The following is a 27,284-nucleotide window of genomic DNA, read 5'->3' as shown; positions in this document are numbered from 1 at the left end:
ATGTAATCTTTGCAAAATAAACACATTATGGGCAATTAAACTACTAAGGCATGTTAATCTTAACAATAATCATGCAAATCAAACACCCCACACTTATCCTTCACCAATTTATAGATATAAACATACAATTTAAGTAATTGATAAAGAAAAGTGTAAAAATGGAGTATCCATACCCTAGAAAACATGATTTGAAGCTTGGATTTGAAGAAGAAATCGCGAAATTGAGGTAGAAATTAGGGTTTTTGGAGAGTGTTTCGTGTTTGGCAGAGAGAAATGGATAAAAATGTGTTTTTGTGGTTAAGAAATGGGTTGGATAGGTATTTAAAACGTATTTTTTTTTTCTGAGTCAGTCACTCTAGACGGCGTCCAGAAAGGAGGACGGCGTCCAAGGTTTCATTTTGGGACGGCGTCTAGCAAAAGAGGACGGTGTCCAGGTCTTTAAATGGGGACGGCGTCCAGGAAAATGGGACGGCGTCCCATTGCACTAAAACTCACTGACCTGTTTTTCTGAGTCGCGCGTGTTTAAAGGCCAAACGTAAATCATTTTGTACCAAACTAAAATTTATCGTGCACACATTTCAAACCTATTTACAATTGTGAACCATTTTTTAACGAGTCGTTCACCAAACTCGTCCCCATTTTGATTTATGCTTTGTTCTTGAAGTTGAGGCAAACCTCATCCTCAATTTCTAGGGGACCATCAACATAGTATTTGACCCGGTGGCCATTCACTTTAAAAGTATCACCCTTCCAGTTCACCATTTCAATTGTACCATAAGGGTACACCTTTCTAACCACAAATGGTCCCGTCCATCGGGACTTAAGCTTTCCTGGTGATAACTTGAAACGGGAATTGTAAACAAGGACACGATCTCCTTCCATGAATTCTTTTGGATGTTTCAATCTTTTGTCGTGCCATTGTTTGGTTTTTTCTTTGTAAATTAGAGAGTTGTCATAGGCTTCGAGCCTCAACTCGTCTAATTCGTTTAGTTGGGTCAAACGTAACCGACCCGCTTCTTGGTAATCCAAATTGCATGCCCTTAGCGCCCAATGCGCTTTGTGTTCAATCTCCAACGGGAGATGGCATGCTTTTCCGTATACCATACGGAAAGGAGTTGTTCCAATTGGTGTTTTGTAGGCCGTGCGAAAGGCCCATAATGCATCGTTTAACTTGATTGACCACTCTTTTGGATTTGCACCAACGGTCTTTTCAAGTATGCGTTTTAATGACCGGTTGGTGTTTTCTACTTGCCCACTTGTCTGGGGATGATAGGATGTTGAAATTTTATGGATTACTCCATATCTCTTCAACACCTTTTCCAATTGCTTATTGCAAAAGTGGGTGCCCCGGTCACTTATAAGAGCTTTTGGCGTGCCAAACCTAGAGAAAAGTTCCATCAAAAAGTTTACCACAACTTGGCCATCATTTGTTGGTAGAGGTTTTGCCTCCGCCCATTTGGAAACATAATCTATGGCAACAAGTATGTATAGGTAAGAATGAGATTTTGGAAAGGGCCCCATAAAGTCAATTCCCCAAACATCGAATACCTCACATACTTGGATGCTTTGTTGAGGCATTTCATCCCGTTTAGTGATTTGACCGGCCCGTTGGCACGCGTCACAAGCCTTACAAACAGTGTAGGCATCTTTGAATATTGTAGGCCAATAGAAACCGGCCTCGTAAACTTTCCTCCCCGTGATTTGGGGACCAAAGTGCCCACCTGTTGGACCAAGGTGACAGTCAAGCAGAATTTCGGTGCATTCTTTCCCCAAAACACACCGATGAATAATTCCATCCGCACATCGCCTAAATAGATAAGGGTCTTCCCAAAAATAGTATTTTAGGTCACTAAAGAATTTCTTTCTTTTCTGATGTGACCAACCTGTTTCTAGGTACCCCCCAACAATATAATTGGCGAAGTCAACATACCACGGATCTTCCACCTTCTCTACTCTCATTAGGTATTCACCGGGAAAATCATCTTTAATACTCGATTCATGGAGTACTTCAAGATTGGGATTTTCAAATCTAGAAAGATGGTCCGCCGCGAGATTTTCAGCACCTTTCTTGTCCTTAATCTCGATATCAAATTCTTGCAAAAGCAAGACCCATCTTAGCAATCGAGGTTTTGCTTCCGGCTTAGAGAAAAGGTATTTCAATGCCGAATGATCTGTGAAGACAATTGTCTTCGATTGGACAAGATAAGATCAGAATTTGTCAAAGGAAAAGACGATCGCAAGGAGCTCTTTTTCGATTGTTGTGTAGTTTAATTGGGCTCCTTGTAAAGTCTTGCTCGCATAATAAATGGGTTGAAAACGTTTCTCAACCCGTTGGTCCAAAACTGAACCAACCGCAAAATCCGATGCATCGCACATTAGCTCGAATGGTAATGATCAATTTGGATCCGATGCATCTTTTTCAAGAAGTTTATTTAATGGCGTTGCAATTTTTGAAAAATCCTTAACAAATCGCCGGTAAAACCCGGCATGCCCAAGAAAACTTCTCACACCCTTTACGTTTGAAGGAGGTGGAAGGTTGGCAATGACGTCAACCTTTGCTGGATCCACCTGAATACCAATACTTGAGATTTTGTGCCCTAAGACAATGCCTTCTTTAACCATAAAGTGGCATTTCTCCCAATTTAGCACTAAGTTTGACTTCTCACACCTGATTAGCATTTTCTCCAAATTTAGAAGGCATGAATCGAAAGTGTCACCGAAGACTGAAAAATTGTCCATGAACACTTCCATGCAATCCTCAATCATATTGTGGAAAATGGCCATCATACACCTTTGGAATGTCGCGGGAGCATTACATAGACCAAAGGGCATTCGGCGATATGAGAAGGTGCCATAGGGACACGTGAAGGTAGTCTTTTCTTGATCTTCGGGGGAGATGGGAATTTGAAAGTACCCCGAAAAACCATCTAGGAAACAATAAAAGCTATTTCCTGCTAGTCTTTCTAACATTTGATCAATAAATGGTAGCAGAAAATGGTCTTTTCTCGTAGCTTCGTTTAACTTTCGATAATCTATACAAACTCGCCATCCCGTAACAGTTCGTGTCGTGATAAGCTCGTCCTTATCATTTGTGGTAACAGTTATACCACCCTTTTTAGGAACACAATGAATCGGGCTTATCCACGGACTGTCTGAGATTGGGTAGATTAGACCTGCATCTAGCAATTTAATGATTTCGTTCTTGACAACATCTTGCATATGAGGATTTAGCCTTCTTTGACGTTGCACCACGGGTTTGGAATTTTCTTCCATTAAGATCTTGTGCGTGCAATAAGAAGGACTAATTCCTTTTATATCATGGATTTTCCATGCAATGGCCGGTTTGTGGGCCTGTAACAAGGAAACAAGACGTTCTTTTTCATGTTTAGAAAGAAGTGAGGAAATAATTACCGGAAGCTTCGAATCTTCCTGAAGGAAAGCGTACTCAAGATGATCAGGGAGCGGTTTAAGCTCCAAAATTGGAGGTTCCTCAATTAAGGATCTACTCCGGTACTCGCTATCCTTGCTCAGTTTTTCTATTTCTTCCTCAGTTGGTTCATACTCATTTGCCATCAAAAAGGTGGCCATCACATCCATTTCTTCTTCAGTAAATTCGTCATCTCCACTTGCCAAATCGTATACACCTGTTTCGTCCGATTCGGGAGATTCTTGCAAGAACTCATAATGCGAATCTATGCTTTGCATAAAATAACAAGTATCATCTGAAGATTCAGGATATTTCAATGACTTGTCAATTGCAAAAGTCGCACTAGCTTCACCAATTCTAAGGGTTAACTGTTGGTCATAAACATCAATGACACATCTAGCAGTATTCAAAAATGGCCTACCCAAAATAATTGGTATTCTTTCATCAACTTCCATGTCTAAAACCACAAAGTCAGCCGAAAAAATCAGATTCCCGGTCTTAACCAATAAATTCTCTATTATTCCTCGAGGAAATTTTATAGAGTGATCAGCTAGTTGAATAGCCATTCGTGTGGTCTTGAGTTCCCCAGGGGCTAATTTAAGGTAAATCGAATAGGGCATTAAATTAATACTAGCCCCCAAATCGGCTAATGCCCTCATACAGTCAAGGTCACCCATTAGACATGGAATAGTGAAACTACCCAGATGTTGAAGCTTTTCGGGAAGTGTATTGGACACCAGCGCTGAACATCTAGCATTTAAAGTGACCGATGAAACGCTTTCCATCTTCTTGCGGTTAGTAAGTAAGTCTTTTAAGAACTTAGCATACTTGGGCATACCTGAGATCACATCAATAAAAGGCATATTTATGTTTATTTGTTTAAACATATCTAGAAATTTTAACCTTTCGGCTTCGAGCCTTTCTTGTTGTTGTTTTCTCGGGTATGGGAGCGGTGGTTGATATGGTTTCACTACGGGTTTTTCCCGTTCTTCCTTTTCAACCACTTTTTCCGGCTCCTTAACCGGTTCATCATTTTGGTTCAACAGAACACTGAAATCAGAATTTTTGGGCGTTTTTGGAGCATCGTATGCTAAACCACTCTGTGTGGTGATAACATTGGCGTGCTCATTTTGAGGGTTCTTATTGGTATCGCCCGGTAAACTACCTGGTTTTCTCTCACTCAGCAAATTAGCTAACCCACTCATTTGTTTTTCAAAATTTTGAATTGAGGCTTGTTGGTTTCTAAACTGATGTTCGTTTTTCTCGTTGGTTTGGTTTATGTTTGTGATGCAATTAACTTTTCCAACATACTCTCCAAATTTGACTTTTTCTCTTCCTGTTGGGGTTTTTGATAAAAACCCGGAGTTTGTTGTTGGAACCCACTACTTGACCCTTGTTGGTAATTAGAATTTTGACCTTGAGGGTTGTAGGGGTTGTTAAAGTTCCGGTTAAATTGGGCTCTTCCTTGAAATTGATTATTATTTCTTTGGCTTATGAAAGCCACTTCTTCTTTTTGAGCCATGGTTAAACCGGCATCACAATCTTTTCCTAAGTGGAGACCACCACAGTATTCACAACCTACTTTCATACTATGGATTTCCTTGGTGATTTTGTCCATGTTTCGGACAACACCGTCTATTTTCACACTTAGGGAGCCTAAGTCATCATAAGCACCGGCGCTTTAGACTTGAGCATTACGAGTAATTGGGCGTTCTTGATGCCACTCATGAGAATAATCAGCTAGTTTCTCGATTATCTCATAAGCCTCTTGCTCGGTTTTGTCCATAAGCGAACCACCGGCCGCTTGATCAATGGAAATTCGGGTTGCAACATCACAACCCTTGTAAAAGATTTGGACCTTTTGAAAGGTATCCAAACCATGGTTTGGACAACCTCTTAGCATTTTGAAAAATCGATTCCATGCTTCGTACAAGGTTTCCATTGGCTTTTGACAGAATTGGGTAATTTCGTGTTGGAGTCTCGCGGACTTAGAAGCTGGAAAATATTTCTTAAGAAAATTTTTCCAACATACCATCCCACGTTTCTATCGTAGCCTCGGCTAATGAATCTAACCAACTTCGTGCTTCCCCATGAAGTGTCCATGGGAAAAGGCTTAAAAATATGGCCTGGTCAGTTTTTGGTTTAAGTTTGAAAAGAAGACATATCTCTTGAAAGAGACGAATATGTTCATTTGCATCTTCATTTGGACCACCACCAAATTGGCACCTGTTATTAATCATTTGAAGAATAGGTCCTTTAATTTCAAAAGCTACCTCACCAGTAGGCGGAGTAATAGCACTACCTTGTCCGGTCCGGGTTGCTTTCATCCTTGCTGCCATTGATTGGCGCGGTACCAACGGTCTTTCTCCTTCCATTTCAAAATTTGGAGGTTGAACGGGTTTACCAAAGTCTGAATATCGAGGCTTGGTTTTACTTGATTTTGAATCAAAGGTTTCTTGCTTTGATTAAGATTCAAAAATGTCAAGTACTTCTTTTGGAATTCTACCAAGCTTTCTATCAGGTTCTGTAAGTGGTGTAAGCAATGGAGAATCTGAATTTCGGGTATGTGGCATATGCAACCTATAATCTGTCAATCACATAACTAACAAAAACTATTAAACATACCGATTCTACAAAATTAAAATCAAAGACTATTAATAATTTAAAAATAATTAAGAAACTACTTAATCACAAATTAGTTAATAATTCTATTTTGACACAAAACTGTCCCCGGCAGCGACGCCAAAAACTTGATGTGCAAGAAGTGTCGTATAAATTGTCGTATAAAATAATATGGAAAAATACCGATTAAAGATTTCTACACACTAACGGGCAGTGTACCCGATCGTGTAGTAGTATAGTAACTGGTTTAGTTCCGTGTATCGTTCCAAGGACAGTTGTATTAGCCAAACTAGAATTATAAACTATATTATGATTAACTAAGTAAATGAAACTTAAAGGTACAAGTTTTATGTTTTGGTGGCCATTTAACGATTTAGCCAAATCAGAGAAGGTTAAATGTAAAAACAATATTTTTGGTCTTTTAAATTTATAAGATGAAAATAAATGCAAAGAAAGCAAGTAAGATAGTTTTAATTTAAATCAAAGAGATGAAATGTTCATCTAGATATTTTACCCTCGGTATTGGATGTAAGTTTTGATATTAAGGCCTGATTGAATAATTATGTGTGTAAGTTATCTAATAGGTTCACTAAGAGTTCTCTTGAATAAACACGCAAACACAATCACAAGATCAAGGGTTCCCTTTTCACTATGGTTCTTGTATTTGTAATCAAATAACTATTATAAGCATGCTAATCACCTAAATCAACCCGCCAAGAGTTCTCTTTAGCGAGTACTCAAACTAGAATTACTAAGTGAGGGTTCCCTATTACTTAGACCTTTTCGTTTGTGACTAGTTGATTAGCTAGATCAAAGACTTGAATAATAATTGTCTTTGCGTTCGCTCTACACAATTCATTCCTATTTTGTTTAACCATTTTAATCTAGTTTACCCCCTTGGTCCGGTTTAGTAAACAATCAATCTAAGACAAGTTGATTGTAAATCAATATGATACATCAACAAGAGTTCTCTTTATCAACAACATATCAATTAACTAGATACAAATGATTTTAACAGCAATAAGCATGGTTCTTAATTCAAGCTTTAATCTATCACACATAATACATTCAATCAATAAGATTACATCCAATACCTTGGTTATTAATCTAGACAAACATTATAGAAACTAGCCAACAATCATGGTAACAGACAACATAACAATCAGATTAACAACTGAAATCATTGTTTTAGAACAAGGAATAACCTACAAGAACAAGGAGTTCTTGGATGATGAAGGTTTTGATCTTTGATGTCTTGATGTTGAGCCTCTTCCAAGAGCTTGGAGTTCTCCAATTTTGCTCCTAAAAATCGTCTCTGTACTCTCTGGTTCGTAAGTTATGAAACAGTCCCTCAAAACAGTAGTTTTAAAGTGGAGAAAGTAGGTAAAAAGCACAAAAGTCGGCTGAAACCTACTACGGGACGGCGTCCAAAAAGGCTGGACGGCGTCCCGTCCTTAAGAGCTAGACGGCGTCTTCAAATCCAGGATGGCGTCCTGTTTCAAGAGGCTGGACGGCGTCCTATAACCCCGGACGGCGTCCAGATATGCTGAAATCCACTGTTTCGCTTTCTTTTCAATCCTCTTTTATTTGGACGAAGCCTAACACCTTGGAAGCTTTGTTTTACCATTTTAGAGCACTAAATAGACCTTAATTCGTATCGGGATCAACCAATATCATAAATCATCAAAACTCTTTGTAAATCACTCTTCCGATACAAATTTGCGCATCTTGGATTATTACTTGTAGAAACGCCTTCATTATCCTCGATTCTAGAGCATTTTACACGATATTGCGATAGATATATATGATGTTATTGAGCAATATCAGTAACAACCGAGAGTTCTTCCATTTTTCTTCTATTTGTGATTAGATCTTTCAAGAATTTAGCATATCTTGGCATTCCTGATATCACATCAATGAAAGGAAGATTGACATTTATTTGTTTAAACATATCCAAAAATTTGGATTGCTCGGCTTCAAGTCTTTCTTTTCTCATTTTACTCGGGTAAGGAAGCGGTGTTTGGTATGGTTTAACATAAGGCTTTGCCTTAAATGTGTTATCTTCATTAATCTTTTTAACTACCGGTTCTGTTTCCTTCTCTTGCTCAGGCTGTGGTGCCTGTGTAGTAGGAATAGAGTCATCAGAATTTACAGGTATTTTAGGTGGTTTAAGTGTAATACCACTTCTTGTGGTAATGGCTTTAGCTGTTTCATTTTGGGGGTTAGCATTTGTATCGCTAGGTAGACTCCCCGGTTTTCTTTCACCTATCAACCTTGCTAGGTTGCTCACTTCTTGTTTCAGATTTTAAATAGAAGCTTGTTGATTTCTAAATGCTTGAGCATTTTGTTCATTAGTTTTTTTCTGAGATGTGAAAAATTGCGTTTGAGATTCAACTAGCTTTGACATCATATCTTCTAAATTTGGCTTTTTATCATCGGTTTGTGGTGGTTTATTTGGAAAAATAGATCTTTGCTGGTTGTAAGTATTGTTAGATACTTGTTGATTGCTAGGACCTTGTTGGTTGTTGTATAGAACATTTCGGTTATAATTCTGATTTTGATTATAGTTTAGTCTTGGCGGTTGATAATTATTCTGATAATTATTTCCAGGACTTTGGTTCATGTATGAAACATTCTCTCTTTGTTCCATTGTTTGTTCAATACTAAGACAATCTTTTGTCAAATGTGGTCCTCCACACTGCTCACAAATAATTTGTATTGCGTGAATATCTTTAGTCATCTTTTCTATTCGTCTCTCGAAAGCATCTAGCTTTGCGGAAATGGAATCAAAGTCATGGCTAGAATCGGCTCTAGCCGCTTTAGATGAACGGAAGATATCTTTTTCTTGATGCCACTCATGTGAGTGGGATGATGTGTTATCAATAATTTTTTGAGCTTCAGTTGCAGTTTTCTTCATAATGGATCCACCAGCTGCTGTGTCGATGTCTTTTCTTGTAGCAACATCGCATCCTTGGTAGAATATTTGCACTATTTGATAAGTGTCTAAACCATGTTGAGGACATCCTCTCAACAACTTTCTGAATCTTGTCCACGCCTCATATAGAGTTTCATTTGGCTTTTGCGTGAACGTAACAATTTCTCCTTGAAGTCTCACGGCTTTAGATGCCGAAAAGATTCTTTTAAGAAATTTCTTAACTAAAACATCCCATGTGTCAATTGCCCCTTCAGGTAACGATTCTAACCAATCTTTGGCTTCTCCCTTTAAAGTCCAGGAAAATAACATGAAATAGATATGTTCATCCTCAACTTCTCTGATTTTAAATAGAGTACAAATCCTATTAAAGGTTCGAAGATGTTCGTTTGGATCTTCTTTTGACGTACCACTAAATTGGCATTGATTAGTTACCATGTGTAGGATTTATCCTTTGATTTCATAATCTGGTGCATTAATGTCTGGTTGAGTAATGGCATGACCTTGACCCGTGCGTGTAGCTCTCATTCGATCTTCCATACTTAGAGGTTCCTGACTTTCCATGATTGAATTTGTTGAATCTGAATCACTAGAGGATTCTGATTTAATGGTTTCTTCCTCGACAATCTCTGGTTGAATGATTTGTGGTTTAGGAGGAATGATTAGTGGTTCAGGATCTCTGAATTGTCCTTGAATATCCTCCGGGTTCTCAATTGTGAGGTCGGGTTCAAAAAATGGATTATCGGAAATTTGAATTGGAGTACTTGGTCAACTTGACGATGATTCTAAAGAAAAATCAACGGCGACGATATTGGCTAGATGTCTTGATCGAGTTACAGGTGGTGAACGTATGAAAGGTGATGAACGTTTTGCTCGGTGCATTCACTGAATATCCTATTAGTTATAAAGATAAAAATTGTTAAAGTTATCAAATTAATAGAGTTTTCTGATTTTGCCCACGTTTCGAATAGCCAATAGATGTAGCAGGTAGCCAGGACCCTTCACAACTCGCCACTAACAAATCCGACTATTACTACGAACCAGAAAATTTTAGATGTCTATCAATTTAACCACTTAAAATAGTTTTCGTCGAAATTTAAAGAAAATAAAGAAAATTCTATGTCCTAAAAACTAGAGCGTAGAAATGAGAAAGAAAAAGAGTGCGTCGAAAAACGTCGAAAAATAAAAGGTCAAAAAATAATAATAAGAAAGTAAAGCGTCGAAACTTAAAAGTCTAGAAACTAAAGACTAAAAATTGCGTCTAAAGGTATTAAAGCTTAAAGAAATTCTAAACGGAAAACGGCAATTACTTAAAAAGGCACTTTTAATCTATTAAATATTAAAGTGATAAGCGATATCGTAAAATTCTAAAGCATCTAAATCTTATTCTAAAGAAAAAGCACTTAAGGGATTTTACGGCAAAACCTTAAATATCTAGAAATACTATGGCAAAATACTAAGCTTAAAATTAGTTACGAACGATAAATTACAAATTACGAATTAAAAGATTAAAATAGACAATTTATAAAAAGATATAAAAAATGATAAAATTACTTATTTTTATAAAAATATTATTTTTATATTATTATTTTATAAAAATATTAATTTATATATTAATAAAACTATATAAAACTTAAAAATACAAAATGAAAAACTAAAACTAAACTAAATATTAAAAAACTAAACCCTAATTACTAATTAATTAATAATAATTATTATTAAACCCTAACCCTAATTCGTACGTCAGAGGTACCAGGTCTGGCACATCACTTCATGCGATCGCATGAGGTTTGTGATCGAATTCCATGCGTTCGCATGGAGTTGGTTACCAGGCCGGATTGATTGGGCTGCTACAGTACTCGGCCCGCATACTTTTAATTTATTTTTTTCTGATTTTTAATTTATAGAAATAAAATAATTTAAATAAAACTTATAAATTAAAAAAAATTTACTTATTATTTTTTATAAATTTTAACAATAAATAAGAATATAAACTTTTTTTAATTTAACTAAACTTTAAAAATATAGATATATATATTTTTCTTTTTCTTGTTTTTATATTTTTGTTTTTAATATTTAAAACTTATGTAAATATATTTTTACAAAAATAGCTTAAAAACTAAATTTTTTTATTATAGCGTTCTATGGCTTTCCCGGCAGCGGCGCCAAAAATACTTGATGCGTGCGAGATGTAGTACAAAATAGATTATATTTTACTACAAAATACTATTAAATACGATACAATTTTACACAAGTTATTTATTTATTAATTGAATTGATATAACTAAACCTTGCTACATGTGATGACCCGGGAATTTTTGACCAAATTTAAACTTAATCTTATATGATTTCGACACGATAAGCAAAGTCTATTGAACTGAGTCTCATAATGTTTGAACTATTTCTATGAATGCATTTGACTTTGACCATCTCCGACGATTCACGAACGATTAACTTGTAAATAAATATGTAATATATATATATATATATATATATATATATATATATATATATATATATATAAGTTTATATAATAAATTGAAATATTAAAATACAATTCAGTCAATTGAGTTAATTATGTAAAATATTACACAAGATAAAAAGTTATTATTTAAAATGAAGCTGTATGTAAATATATATATAATTTCTATGTATAAATATTAGTATATTGTGATATATATATAAAATGTATAAATAATAATTACTCAATAAAAGTTATTATATAATATAAGTAATAATACATATATGATATAAAGGTAAATATAGTTGTATAATAATATCATCATTATTTTCGATATCAATACTAGCATTATTAATATTATTTTAAATATATATAAGCGATAGATATAAATTTGATATATATATATAAATTGTTATAGTAATGTATTACTAATATTATTATTGTTATTAGTATTATTATAATTAACATCATTGTTAACATCTCTATTATTAAAAAGTTATTATCATTATTCTAAATATTAATATTATTATTAACAGTGTTATTTTTTTTAACATTGTAATATTATTATTAATAATGTATTTATAGTCTTAAATTAGTAATAAAATTACTGAATATATATAAATCAATTAAAAATCTAGTTGTTATCTATCCCTATCCTGTATACGAATCCAACTTCTGTCGACCTTTATCACTAATGAACAATTCGATTACTGCTCCTATTATTTGATTATCAACATTATATGATCATATGTTCTCTAACAGTTCGAAAAAAAAACAGAAAACAAAAGGAAGAACCATTCGACCCTGCTATTGACTCAAAATTCCAAAATCATAAATTCAAATGAAATTTCAGATTCTATAAATGTCATCGGGTTAGGAATCAACTGTTCGATCTATGTGTAAGTTTCCATATTCCAATTCCTTCTATAAATTTAGAATTTACGAGTCAAAGATTAATTTCTAAAAAGTCAAACTTTTCGTTCATTGAGAAATTCATTGTTGTTTTGGAGGTTATAATTAAATTAATGATCCAGAAACTTTCTAATCAGGATTTAGAGTATAATTCATGTTATAAGTTTGGGCTAAAAACATATGGAATTCAAAAATCAAAATTGAAGTTATATTTTTTTTCCCTCTCGGTACAACACAGACTATGGTCTGTTTTATTTATTTATTTTTTGTTTGTTAATTTAAATCAAATAATTGAACGTTTCTTTATAGTCACAAGTCCTAAGTTATTTTTTTTATTTCACTGTAAGTATGAGGATTACATCCTCTGGTCGACAGATTGTAGGAGAAGGAAGGCATAATTATACGAGTTTAATAATTTCAGTGGTGTTATAAATCAGAAAAAGCGAGTTAGATCAGTGGGTTAGGAGTGGTGTTGATTAATGAGGGGTCTGCGATATGAATCTAGGCTGCTGCAGCCTTAATTTTTTTTGTAATCCATAAACAACTTACATTTGGGCTTCTCCTTTCCTGATTGGGCTTCTGCTTATAGTTGGGCCATGCTTCTATTATTGGGCCGAGACCCATTTAATACTCCCTGGTGAAAACGAGTTATATAAATAGATAAGGGGTTTGTATTATAATTGATAAACAGAAAAAGAAGAATGGTTATGAGAGGTGTGGGTTTAGCGGGAGGTCACATGTTCGAGTCCAGTTCATGGCCTTTTTTTTAAGGAAGCTATTAAGGTAGTTATCACCATTTTTATTATTATTATTATTATTATTATTATTATTATTATTATTATTATTATTATTATTATTATTATTATTATTATTATTATTATTATTAATATTGTTATTATCATTATTATTAGTTGTGGTTATTATTTTTATGATAATTGTTGTTACTTCTAAAATGTTAGAAGTATTATTATTATTAATCACATTAAGAGTTATTATAATTGTAATTATTAAAATAAGTATTATAGTTACAATTACAATTAGGGTTTTTATTATTTAATATTGTTATTACTAACATTATTATCCTTACTATTAATATCATTATGTAGTATCATTATAAATACTAACATTAATAATAAAAAGGATTGTTGTTATTATTATTATGAAAAATAAGTATTATGTATGTTTTTTATCAACAGTATTATTTTCGTTATTATTATTATCAAACTTTTCGTTTCATTTAAAAACTACAGTTATTAGCATTATTATTAATAAAGTTATTATTATAATTAATAAATTATTATTTTTATCAAAAAAACTATCTTTTCAAATAGATACATATTTTATACATAAATATACTCTTTACATACTATAATTATAATAAAACTTCATATAACTATATATATCAAATTTATTAAGATTATTTATATAAATATTTACAAATGACAAACTATCGACTTTAAATGTAACACTAAATAATTACCTATATATAAATATGGACATATTAATATTACTATACAAATCAACTATACATAATATATAAATTAAAATATAATAAAAATATTTATTCGATTACTTATATATATATATATTAATGAATATACAAATGATATAGGTTCGTGAATCTGAGGCCAACCCTATACTTGTTCAAATGTCGTCATATGTATTTTTACTACAAAATACAGTACTGTGAGTTTCATTACTCCCTTTTTAAATGCTTTTGCAATATATATTTTTGGGACTGAGAATACATGCACTGCTTTTATAAATGATTTACAAAATAGACACAAGTACGTGAAACTACATTCTATGGTTGAATTATCGAAATTGAATATGCCCCTTTTTATTAAGTCTGGTAATCTAAGAATTAGGGAACAGACACCCTAATTGATGCGAATCCTAAAGATAGATCTATTGGGCCTAACAAACCCCATCCAAAGTATCGGATGCTTTAGTATTTCAAAATTTAAATCATATCCGAAGGGTGTCCCGGAATGATAGGGGATATTCTTATATGCATATTGTTAATGTCGGTTACCAGGTGTTCAATCCATATGAATGATATTTTTGTCTCTATGCATGGGACGTTTATTTATGAGAATTGGAAATATGAAATCTTGTGGTCTATTAAAGTTATGAAATGTTTGTTTATGATAAACTAATGAACTCACCAACCTTTTGGTTGACACTTTAAAACATGTTTATTCTCAGGTATGAAAGAAATCTTCTGCTGTGCTTTTGCTCATCTTAGAGATATTAATTGGAGTCATTCATGACATATTTCAAAAGACGTTGCATTCGAGTCGTTGAGTTCATCAAGATTATTATTAAGTCAATTATAGTAACATATATTATGAAATGGTATGCATGTCGTCAACCTTAGATGTAATGAAAGATTATCTTTTCAAAAACGAATGCAATGTTTGTAAAATGTATCATATAGAGGTCAAGTACCTCGCGATGTAATCAACTGTTGTGAATCGTTTATAATCGATATGGACTTCGTCTGGATGGATTAGGACGGGTCTCTACAGTTGGTATCAGAGCGGTGGTCTTAGCGAACCAGGTCTTGCATTAGTATGTCTAACTAGTAGTTGTTAGGATGCATTAGTGAGTCTGGACTTCGACCGTGTCTGCATGTCAAAAGTTTTGTTTATCATTTTTGTCGAAAAATTACATGTTTATCACTTTTAGTCTAGACACATCATACTGCAATGATTGCATGAATAGTGTATAGACCAAATTCATATCTTAGCGTATCTGCTAATTCACATCTTAGCGTATCTGTTATCGTTACCTTTGTCTGACAGATTCCGTAGATTCTTTCGTAACTTATGGGATTTTAGTATTATATATGCATATGTAAATTATGTATTGCAGGGTAATAATCTATATCCTATAATCTATTTCTTATCGAAAATCCTTCATCTGATCGTACGAGATGAATCCCTCAATCAGATCGAGTCCCTCAGATTCCGATAGCTATTTCGATAGTTATTCCGACAACTATTTCGACATGAACGTTCACCTAAGCTCCGGAAGAAGTGTCACCAGAATGAATCAGCCAATCATTCATCCCCAATTCATCTGATGAGTTCGTAGTCGATTTAATCAATGAAGATGAGAATAAGTCAATCCTTTTCACCAACTGAATTTACCTCTTGGCAAAGAACCTGAAGCACTCACCGGCGAACCAATTCGAAACACCATATTCACCCTCATTTCCTGGATATCCCGCCATGATTATATACTATCTCAATTTCTGAATCTTATTCATCCGCTCGTTCCAACCCCCAATCATCCCGGAATAATAGAATAAGTCAACGAACTTCGCACTCGAGTAATCAATTTGGTGAATATGGTGCAAAATTTACCAGCTTCAACAACATCACCGGCACCAACAATACCATCAGTAACATCACCAGTACCATCAACAATCTATGCCTCAACATCTCATTCTGTACCTCGAGTATAATCATCGCTCTACGTATCGTTCTACATCAATTATCTTCGTTCTTCATGATGATTATGTAATCTCTAATATTTTAGAGATTATGTATTCTAGTTCTAACGGTAAATCAAATGAGTTAATGTTATATTAAATCATTAAATCCATAATTACATCTGAAGAAAATATATATGTATATATGTTTTCATAAAGATTGTAATTAAAAATTCTTTTGTACAGATTGTTAATGGTGAAAATATTTTAACGGGTAGGTAATACCCGAGGAATATTTAGATTTCACATTAATAAGTTACATTGTACATTCTTCGACTTTAATTCAACGATCATTTACTATCCTACTTACAACCACCGATATACGTATCCGTTCACCACAGAATAATTATTTTCATTCAATTTCATAATTGGATTTTGACCTATCAGAATCCAACAAGTGGCATAATGAAGAAAACATTTGACAAAATAAAATTTGTTAGAAACAAACAAATTAACTATGAGAAATTTTGTTAAGAATTCACGCTAACTGTTCCTAGCTAATTGTTCCTAGCTAACTGATTACAATTTATTTATCGCAATTTAATTATCGCAATTTACATTCTCGCAATGTTATTTATAGTTATTTAATTTCTGTTATTTATTATTTACGCACTTTAAATATCGGGACACGTATACAAGGTTTTGACATATCATATCGATGCATTTATATATATTATGTGGAATAACCATAGACACTCTATATGCAGTAATGAACGAGTTCTCTATACAGGGTTGATGTTGATTCTACAATAATATATATAATTTGAGTTGTGATCGAGTCTGAGACATGTACACGGGTCACGATACTTATTAATTAATTTGAATATTATATATGAATTATTGAATTGCTAACTGTGGACTATCAACTATGGACTGCCAACATTGGACAATTAAAATGAATTAAAATATTGTTTATAACATATGAAACTAAACAATTCTTCAAGTTTGCAACTTGATTTCATCTTAAACCTCATTTGTATCTTGACGATTATAATCTGCGTTCAAACATTTCATGATTCTTGAAAACACCTCAATCGAGAGGATAAACCAACCGCACTTCATCTACGGAAGAAAAGATCGATGCATATAGTTATGCACCTGAAAACACTCGGAACCTGTGAAAACGTTTAACACGTGTCTGTTCTAGCTCCTTTGGCATTGTTATTACCGAAAATAACATTTCAACCCCTTTTTCCAATTATCCAATTTTGTCATAGCTTCAGCAAATCAATTTCGACTTCCATTCGAATTAGTCTTATTATAACCTCGATATATAAGTTTGCATGTCATCATCATTACCGGGGAACCGTTTATAATCCACCACATTAGCAGTAAACTTACCGATAACTTCAGTGATCTTTGACTTTCCGAAGGATCATTATATTCATTAAAACCCAATCATATACTCATCGACATCTTGTAACGAGAATTGCGATACCAATTACCGGGAATCAGCAGTTAGTAGTAAGAATCACGCGACGTTTCTACATCAACAGTTATATGTATACATATAACATCTATCTCCTAAAATTATGATCTTCAATTTCGAAATTCTGAAAAGCACCCAGTCTGCGAATTAATACTCTGAATTTTGAAAAGTTGAATGAAGCAACAAAAACTGTAAACGACCTCAACAGCCAAAAGTTGATGATAAAAAAATTGTATGTTGGCAAAGCTCAGAAAAAGTTTGAAACTGAAAAACTGATTGAGCAAACTACGAAGGAGTCTCTGAACAAATCACAAGGACTAAACTTGTACATTAAGAATCCTGATGATTCTGTTTCTGATGAAATCTTTAGCGAATTCCTTGCTTCTGACTCCAAACTCTTGCGGACAAATTTTCTTCACCATCCTTCGATATTAGAAATTCCAAGATATCATCGTATTTTTCATTATAAATATCCTCCATATTTCTGAAGATATTTTTATAACTATTCTTATCTGAAATCATTAATCTCTTCGTACTATCAGTATTACATCATATAGAAACTGTTAGTTTCTGTATTCTGTAAACTTTCGAGCTTAAAATATGAATGTTATTGAAGTAATGTTGGGAACTGATGCATGAGTTAGTATAATATAATGACACTTGATCAACGTGATTATATTACAGTAAGTCATGCTGAGTTTCTAATGGGACATGATGATTCACAGATCATAACGTCATCATGTGCCATGTTACATGACACCTTCATTCTGCTTAACTTCTGAACATATCAAGAAAGTATATTCTTGATATTTCTATTCTCAATGATTCTAATAATTTGACAAATCAAATCTTGCGGTAACGTTCTTTCTTGTTTATAACATTAAGTTCATTCGAAACTCCATGCTTACGAATTCTGAACCGTTACTCGCTTTACTAGAGGTCGGGAGGATAATAAAAAGGCAAAGGGCTCCAAAATATAAGAGAAAATATATAGCCCAATAACAACACGGAGGTTACAAACCATGGATATTAATAGGAATAGCAAAATAAAGACACGGCATAATTAAGAATAGTATCACCCCAGGGTAAAAGTAAAAGTAAACAAATTTTTCAGGTGGAAGATTGAAAAGAAGAATGACAGATATGAAGGTTAGGAAAGTATCAAGGATTAGAACTAGACTAAGCATTTTCACAATCTTTTGGATGTATGAACTAAGAAAGAAAATATAGGAATGGTGAGAATAATGGAACGGAGGAGTTTAATTTATAATGGAAATATCAGACAGAGTAATCGAGGCAGATCACCGTATTTAATTTTAGAGAACTTAATATCCTTATTCGCCGAAGAATCAAATCTCTTAGATTTCGAAGATTTTCTTTAAATTCCTTGAATTCCGGAAATCAATCATAACTACGTCATCGGTTAAAACGATTTTTACATTTACTCATTTCACCCTCTTGCGATAGCTTCACTTATACTTTTCTTGTAATCAATTTGTTTTATCTATATTACTCAATGATGATAAAACTCTATTATCACCTCATATTCGTCATGAAAACATTTTTATTATTAGCCATGACCACCTCACTCAAATTTCGGGACGAAATTTCTTTAACGGGTAGGTACTGTGATGACCCGGGAATTTTTGACCAAAATTAAACTTAATCTTATATGATTTCGACACGATAAGCAAAGTCTATTGAACTGAGTCTCATAATGTTTGAACTATTTCTATGAATGCATTTGACTTTGACCATCTCTGACGATTCACGAACGATTAACTTGTAAATAAATATGTAATATATATATATATATATATATATATATATATATATATATATATATATATATATATATATATATATATATATATATATATATTTAAGTTTATATAATAAATTGAAAAATTAAAATACAATTCAGTCAATTGAGTTAATTATGTAAAATATTACACAAGATAAAAAGTTATTATTTAAAATGAAGCTATATGTAAATATATATATAATTTCTATGTATAAATATTAGTATATTGTGATATATATATAAAATGTATAAATAATAATTACTCAATAAAAGTTATTATATAATATAAGTAATAATACATATATGATATAAAGGTAAATATAGTTGTATAATAATATCGTCATTATTTTCGATATCAATACTAGCAGTATTAATATTATTTTAAATATATATATAAGCGATAGATATAAATTTGATATATATATATATAAATTGTTATAGTATTGTATTACTAATATTATTATTGTTATTAGTATTATTATAATTAACATCATTGTTAACATCTCTATTATTAAAAAGTTATTATCATTATTCTAAATATTAATATTATTATTAACAGTGTTATTTTTTTTTAACATTGTAATATTATTATTAATAATGTATTTATAGTCTTAAATTAGTAATAAAATTACTGAATATATATAAATCAATTAAAAATCTAGTTGTTATCTATCCCTATCAAGTAGAGATTTGATTCTCCTTCTTCTGTATACGAATCCAACTTCTGTCGACCTTTATCACTAATGAACAATTCGATTACTGCTCCTATTATTTGATTAATAACATTATATGATCATATGTTCTCTAACAGTTCAAAAAAAAAAACAGAAAACAAAAGGAAGAACCATTCGGCCCTGCTATTGACTCAAAATTCCAAAATCATAAATTCAAATGAAATTTCAGATTCTATAAATGTCATCGGGTTAGGAATCAACTGTTCGATCTATGTGTAAGTTTCCATATTCCAATTCCTTCTATAAATTTAGAATTTACGAGTCAAAGATTAATTTCTAAAAAGTCAAACTTTTCGTTCATTGAGAAATTCGTTGTTGTTTTGGAGGTTCTGATTAAATTAATTATCCAGAAACTTTCTAATCAGGATTTAGAGTATAATTCATGTTATAAGTTTGGGCTAAAAACATATGGAATTCAAAAATCAAAATTGAAGTTATATTTTTTTTCCTCTCGGTACAACACAGACTACGGTCTGTTTTATTTTTTATTTTTTTTTGTTAATTTAAATCAAATAATTGAACGTTTCTTTATAGTCACAAGTCCTAAATTATTTTTTTTATTTCACTGTAAGCATGAGGATTACATCCTCTGGTTGACAGATTGTAGGAGAAGGAAGTTATAATTATACGAGTTTAATAATTTCGGTGGTGTTATAAATCAGAAAAAGCGAGTTAGATCAGTGGGTTAGGAGTGGTGTTGATTAACGAGGGGTCTGCGGTTCGAATCTAGGCTGCTGCAGCCTTAATTTTTTTTGTAATCCATAAACAACTTACGTTTGGGCTTCTCCTTTCCTGATTGGGCTTCTGCTTATAGTTGGGCCGTGCTTCTATTCTTGGGCCGAGACCCATTTAATACTCCCTGGTGAAGACGAGTTATATAAATAGATAAGGGGTTCGTATTATAATTGATAAACAGAAATAGAAGAATGGTTATGAGAGGTGTGGGTTTAGCGGGAGGTCACATGTTCGAGTCCAGTTCATGGCCTTTTTTTTAAGGAAGCTATTAAGGTAGTTATCACCATTATTATTATTATTATTATTATTATTATTATTATTATTATTATTATTATTATTATTATTATTATTATTATTATTATTATTATTATTATTATTAATATTGTTATTATCATTATTATTAGTTGTGGTTATTATTATTATTATGATAATTGTTGTTACTCCTAAAATGTTAGAAGTATTATTATTATTAATCACATTAAGAGTTATTATAATTGTAATTATTAAAATAAGTATTATAGTTACAATTACAATTAGGGTTTTTATTATTTAATATTGTTATTACTAACATTATTATCCTTACTATTAATATGATTATGTAGTATCATTATAAATACTAACATTAATAATAAAAAGGATTGTTGTTATTATTATTATGAAAAATAAGTATTATGTATTTTTTTATCAATGGTATTATTTTCGTTATTATTATTATCAAACTTTTCGTTTCATTTAAAAACTACAGTTATTAGAATTATTATTAATAAAGTTATTATTATAATTAATAAATCATTATTTTTATCAAAAAAACTATCTTTTCAAATAGATACATATTTTATACATAAATATACTCTTTACATACTATAATTATAATAAAACTTCATATAACTATATATATATCAAATTTATTAAGATTATTTATATAAATATTTACAAATGACAAACTATCGACTTTAAATGTAACACTAAATAATTACGTATATATAAATATGGACATATTAATATTACTATACAAATCAACTATACATAATATATAAATTAAAATATAATAAAAATATTTATTCGATTACTATTATATATATATTAATGAATATACAAATGATATAGGTTCGTGAATCTGAGGCCAACCCTATACTTGTTCAAATGTCGTCATATGTATTTTTACTACAAAATACAGTACTGTGAGTTTCATTACTCCCTTTTTAAATGCTTTTGCAATATATATTTTTGGGACTGAGAATACATGCACTGCTTTTATAAATGATTTACAAAATAGACACAAGTACGTGAAACTACATTCTATGGTTGAATTATCGAAATCGAATATGCCCATTTTTATTAAGTCTGGTAATCTAAGAATTAGGGAACAGACACCCTAATTGACGCGAATCCTAAAGATAGATCTATTGGGTCTAACAAACCCCATCCAAAGTACCGGATACTTTAGTATTTCAAAATTTATATCATATCCGAAGGGTGTCCCGGAATGATAGGGGATATTCTTATATGCATATTGTTAATGTCGGTTACCAGGTGTTCAATCCATATGAATGATATTTTTGTCTCTATGCATGGGACGTTTATTTATGAGAATTGGAAATATGAAATCTTGTGGTCTATTAAAGTTACGAAATGTTTATTTTTGATAAACTAATAAACTCACCAACCTTTTGGTTGACATTTTAAAGCATGTTTATTCTCAGGTATGAAAGAAATCTTCCGTTGTGCTTTTGCCCATCTTAGAGATATTAATTGGAGTCATTCATGACATATTTCAAAAGACATTGCATTCGAGTCGTTGAGTTCATCAAGATTATTATTAAGTCAATTATAGTAAGATATATTAAGAAATGGTATGCATATCGTCAACCTTAGATGTAATGAAAGATTATCTTTTCTACCTCGCGATGTAATCAACTGTTGTGAATCGTTTATAATCGATATCGACTTCGTCCGGATGGATTAGGACGGGTCTCTACACTACAACACTTATAGGCAGTGTACTTAATCGTAGAGTAGTGTAGTTTTTAGTAAGTCCGGTTCGTTCCACAGGGAGCTGGCTAAGTTTAACGCTATATATATTTTAAACACTATATTTGTATATATATATATATATATATATATATATATATATATATATATATATATATATATATATATATATATATATATATATATATATATATAGTAGTATTATTATTATTATAAAAGGGGGATTTTACCGTTTAGTGACCGGTTTGTCGATTTTACGTCTTAAGTCACAATTAAAACCTTACGTAAAATATTAAATATAAATACAACTTAATTTCAAGCGTAAAGTAAATGACGATAAATAAAAGTGCGATAATTTAAAAGTGCGATAATTTAAAGTGCGATAATTTAAATGACAGTAAATAAAAGAGCGATGAGATATAAAATAAAGGAATTATGCTTATTTAAACTTCCGTAATCATGATGTTTGGCATGTTGATTTTAATTTATTACCAAGGGTTAATTGTCCTTTGTCCTGGATTATTTGATACGTCCATCTGGTTTTTGTCCATAATAGTCCATCGGTCATAAATATAAAGTGCGAGTGTCCTCGTCAAATTACCCTTATACCCGAAGTCAAATATTCCAACTAATTGGGGACTTAAACTGTAACAAGGTCTTAATACTTTGTTAATGATTACACCAGGTTATCGACTGCGTGTAACCCAAGGTTTTAATACGTTGTTAACAATTACACCAAGTGTCCTTGTATGTAATCCACCCCTGTTTTAATGAGTCAATTGATTATTAATCCATTCCCGTGTCCGGTTAAATGAACAATTATTAGTATTTATAAATATCCCTCCCATCGTATCCGATCGAGTGTATGTGGTTATTTATAGATACGTCAAATTGTAAATCTCTATATTAAATTAACGAACTATCATTCAGTTAAACAAATATAAAGCCCATTAATAGCTCATAGTCTAATTTCCACAAGTGTCGGTCGTTTGTCCAAACCCCAATTATGGTCCTAAGCCCAATAACCCAGTCTTAATATTTAGTCCAACACCACGATTACTTCGGCTTAAATAAACATAATAATAACTTAGCTACGAGACATTAATTTAAAAAGGTTGAACATAACTTACAATGAGTATTAATCGCGTAGTATTACACGGACAGAGTTTCGATTTACAAAACCGTAAAACATCCGACACTATAACCTTATTATTATTAACTTAATATTAAAATTATAATTATAAAATATAAATATAAATATATTGAGAGAGAGTGAATATCAGTTGATGAAGGTGTACTCCTCTCGTCCGGATTTCGTTCCAATTTATAGACCTGGCCATTACTTTACTGCCATGCGATCATATGGTTTTTGTGCTTCCAGGCCATGCGATCGCATGGATCCCTTTTAAAGCTCAGGTTCTTTTGTTTTCTTATTTGCCGACGGTTTTTAATTATATAATATAATATATATAATTTTATATAATTATATATATATTATATTATATTCATGTGCATAGTTGACTTGTACTTTCAGTTCCGTTGAGTCGCGCGTTGATAGTTGGTTCATGTCCCGGTACCGGATTTTCGAACGTCCTTTCGTACGATTTAATATCTTGTACTTTGCGTTTTGCGGCTTGTACTCTTGTAATTTTTAGACATTTCTCACCAATAATTTGAACCACTTGGATTGTACTTTGTACTTTTTAGCGTTTTGGTCGTTTGCGTCTTTAAATCGTCGAATCTGTCTTTTGTCTTCACCTTTTATTATTTAAACGAATATCACTTGTAAATAGAACAATTGCAACTAAAAACTTGTCTTTCTTGAAGGATAATGCTATGAAATATATGTTCGTTTTTATCATTATCAGCATATAATTAGTTACTTTTGCTGAATGCTTTTTGGCCTTTATTGATTCAAATTAAGATGTATTATCTACCTCTTTAGGCAAAGAAGTTGCGATGCGAAACATTGCTTGAGCTTGAACCCTTAAAGTTACTTGCTTTTGTAACTTTGAAATTGAACCTGTTAATACTAATCTTGATTTAGGTTGATCCAGTCCAAAACAGGCCCAACTTTACTGACCCAAGTTTCATGGGTGGCCTAATCTTTCTACACGTTGACGAGGTTCCAAAATTTAATCAAATCAATGAATCATGAATTTAGTGGAATAAAATCCTCCCACTATCAACTTTAGTTTATTGATTTTATAGGGTTATCCTTGAATAAACTAGCTGAAGTTAGAATTGAAAGTTGGAGCTTGTAGTTAGGCTAATAGCTAAATTTTTATTTTTAATTTATTTATAACTATATATTTGTTTTTTTTTTCCGTTAACATGTTACCCTTTTTGGATTATAAAACATGATAAACATCCAATGCCAAGTATGGAGTGAACAAAAGGGGGAAAAAAATAATAATAATAATATATGTATATTGGGTAAAAAATTAATTGATCTATGAATAGCACATATATTATACTTTACTTTTTGACAATAGCACAAAAAAAATCCCAGTTGAAGCACAGCTTCATTTTTCTTTTTGGGAGTGAATGTATAGGCATTTCAACTTAAATTTGTTAGTGTCTCAAGTTTGTCGTTTGTATGCCACAAGGCTCATTGTAAGTGCAGCTTACTTTTTAATTTTTTTTTTATTTTTTTTTAATTTTTAATTTTTTTATTTTTTTTTTATTTGAGTCTTAGATAACTTTCGACAACTCAAAAATTCATTTAAATACCATCACTGTTACTTCTTACCTATAACGTACAATAGAATGGAAGAAAGAAAAAACCACAAAATGTAAATGCAATAGACAGATTGAGCTGTGCAAGTGAAGTGGCCAAATAGTTTTATACTATAAGTAACCGACCCGTTTTTTCATTCATTTTTTTTTTCATCATACCCCTGAACAAGGCATGGAAATGTATACATTTTGCAAAAAAAAAAAAAAAAAAAAAAAAAAAAAATTTACTTTACTGATTGTATTCAAAAGTTTCCTGTTGACCTCATATTGAAATTTGTTGTTTCATATGAACATGTGTAAATATGTGCAAATGCAAATATAAAACTCATTGGCCACTTCACTTGAACACCTTTTGTTGGTGTTCTTTTACTCTATATATAGATAACAATTATAGTGTGTATCAATTTAAGTAAGTTGTGGTGGACTATTATTATGAAGATTACCTTTGGTACACTTTGAAATTAGAGGTTTTGATACGTTATTAACGGCTATATAAAACTTTGTTTCTTCTTCTATGATTTTCTCAGAAAAGCCAAGGAAAAGAGGAAAAGCTATTATCCAGGTTAAATATTAAACTTTACCATACTTATTTCATTTTAAATTTATCCTGTACTCATTTTTTATAGTGTATGGGTTTCTTTGTTGATATGTAGGCAGAATACCTGATAGTGCAAACACTCAAAGTGGAATAATATCTACCCCAAAAGTGTATAATAATGAATCAAGGTATATGTTTTCGATAGTTTGTGAAAATTTTCCCATATCTCTATTCAATTAGCGATTACTTTAGGATCTTTTCATATGTTATGCGCTTATTACATATTCGTTTTCTCTGTTTGTTTATAATAGTTATTTTGACGATTACATCTCTATGGATATAGTTTATGATGGAACTTTCACTTCTAATTGGAGGTGGTATGTGAATGGCAAAAAAAAAAATCATACAAGGTATGTGAATCTACAATTTTCTTCTTAGAATGCTTGCGCGATCTACTTCAAGAGACAATACCATATGCATACACTTCGGTTTTATATTTTGATGAAGAGGAGGGAAGATTCAAGTTTCTTTATGTTGATGAACAGTTTGATGCAATTAAAAATCGAGCCGCACGAAGGAATTCAAAGATTAGGTTGTATCTACTTCATGAAGACGAATTGAGACGAAGATCCATTTGGTGATGAATTTTTCTTTTGATCGTTTGAGGTTTTTCATATCATCGATCGGTAATTGTGTTGTAAAATGTTCTAGGATATTTATATATTAGGCTCCATTATCAGTAGGGACAAACCACTCTGTTTTAGTATGTGATACCGTTGACAAAACTCAAATTTTGGTAGATATTATAGTGTTGAGATGGGGAATCAGGTATGAACAAAGTCTTAGATGACCGATGTATCAGGTAAGCTTTTAAGGAACGGTTAACCCGAAGGGGTGATTTGTTCGAGAAATTGAAAAAGGTATGCCTACATCTTTATGAAAAATGTGCTATCATGGGATGGTTGTACTGAAAATACCCATTCACATATTTTGTACAGTACCTTGGTTGTATGTCTATACATAAAATTCGTATTTGACATTTTGACTATATGTTTATTATGATCTTTTGTAAATTTCATTTGCCTTTTTCTGATTAGAAACTAATGATTACATGGTGCTAATAGGTATTCGGAAGATCAATAGGGATTCTGATTGTAAACAACGATAAGAAACTTGGAAGATCAACAAAGAAAATCCTACAAAGATGTGTTGCAGCATTTGTAGTTTTTCATCATTGATCACTCACCATCTCAAGGTAATGATAGGTATGATCCGAGTGCGCTACTAGGAATCATGAAGTGGTCTAAATGTGTCTTCTCTAATCTTACTATCCAGCTTAGCTTCTTAGTTTATAACAAATGTCATTAGTCAAAAAAATTATTCACTATCATTTTTGGCTACGAGTTGTATTTCAACTATTTAATATTTTATTGTTTCGTTGAATAATAAATTTGGTAAAC

General features: G+C 31.9%; 1 protein-coding gene and 1 non-coding gene across 2 annotated transcripts in view; one reads left to right on the top strand and one right to left on the bottom strand.

Annotated features, from left to right (window-relative positions):
• Positions 1-27,284, bottom strand: part of LOC139861281 (SNF1-related protein kinase catalytic subunit alpha KIN10-like) — a 66,347-nt gene that overhangs the window by 34,185 nt on the left and 4,878 nt on the right. The gene's annotated exons all lie outside the window — the stretch shown is intronic.
• LOC139865185 (small nucleolar RNA R71) lies at positions 9,055-9,161 on the top strand. The gene has a single exon (XR_011764705.1). It is a non-coding gene; the product is annotated as a small nucleolar RNA R71 (small nucleolar RNA).

The sequence above is a fragment of the Rutidosis leptorrhynchoides genome, chromosome 8 (assembly GCF_046630445.1).
Source record: "Rutidosis leptorrhynchoides isolate AG116_Rl617_1_P2 chromosome 8, CSIRO_AGI_Rlap_v1, whole genome shotgun sequence".
Classification (NCBI taxonomy): domain Eukaryota; kingdom Viridiplantae; phylum Streptophyta; class Magnoliopsida; order Asterales; family Asteraceae; genus Rutidosis; species Rutidosis leptorrhynchoides.
The sequence above is the reverse complement of the archived record's forward strand: the minus strand, read 5'-3'. Positions and strand labels throughout refer to the sequence as shown.